Consider the following 671-nt stretch of genomic DNA (forward strand, 5'->3'; position numbering starts at 1 on the left):
CTCAGTGCTCTCAGGCCAGCTCTCCAGCAGGATCAAGTGGGCTCAGGGGCAACCCGGTCACCCCTCTCCCAACCAGAAATCAGTCTGGGATTTTTCCAAACTGAAGGCCACAGAGATGGTATCTGCCTCCCGGAAGCAGGGAGTTTACCTGGGACCGAGGCCCCAGGTGTGGTGGAATGACAGTCTGGCCGGGATCCTCTTCCCTGCCCTCCCGATGCTGGCCGGGGGCTCACCACGCCACCAGCCCTGCCAGAGATCCGCGGGAGGAGTGGGATTGGTGGCTGCTCCACAGGCCCCGGGGGGCCCCGCGCTGAGGCACACAAGTGGCACGGCTCAGTGAGGAGCCGCGCCAAGTGAAGATGGCTGGCTTGCCCGGTCTGAGCCAGCCGGCTCCGCCCCCCCTGGAGAAAATGGAGGCAGTGCTGCTGAAGGTGCCTAGCCTGGTGNATATCTGTTGGAAATTCATTATAGAGAGTGCCTTGTATTGGGTTAGGATGAGTTGTGCCATTTAGTCCTCCATCTAAAAGTCATTATTGTGCCAATTTGGGAAAGTCAAAATACCATTTAGACATACTTTTTCTGTAAGAAATGAAAGGATAAGACTGGATTTAAAAACTCTAAGCTTTTGTCTACTTATAAAATTGTATACCTTTTCATTAAATGAAATTTTT

This window comes from Galeopterus variegatus, unplaced genomic scaffold, assembly GCF_000696425.1.
Source record: "Galeopterus variegatus unplaced genomic scaffold, G_variegatus-3.0.2 Scaffold7900, whole genome shotgun sequence".
In the NCBI taxonomy this organism is placed as follows: domain Eukaryota; kingdom Metazoa; phylum Chordata; class Mammalia; order Dermoptera; family Cynocephalidae; genus Galeopterus; species Galeopterus variegatus.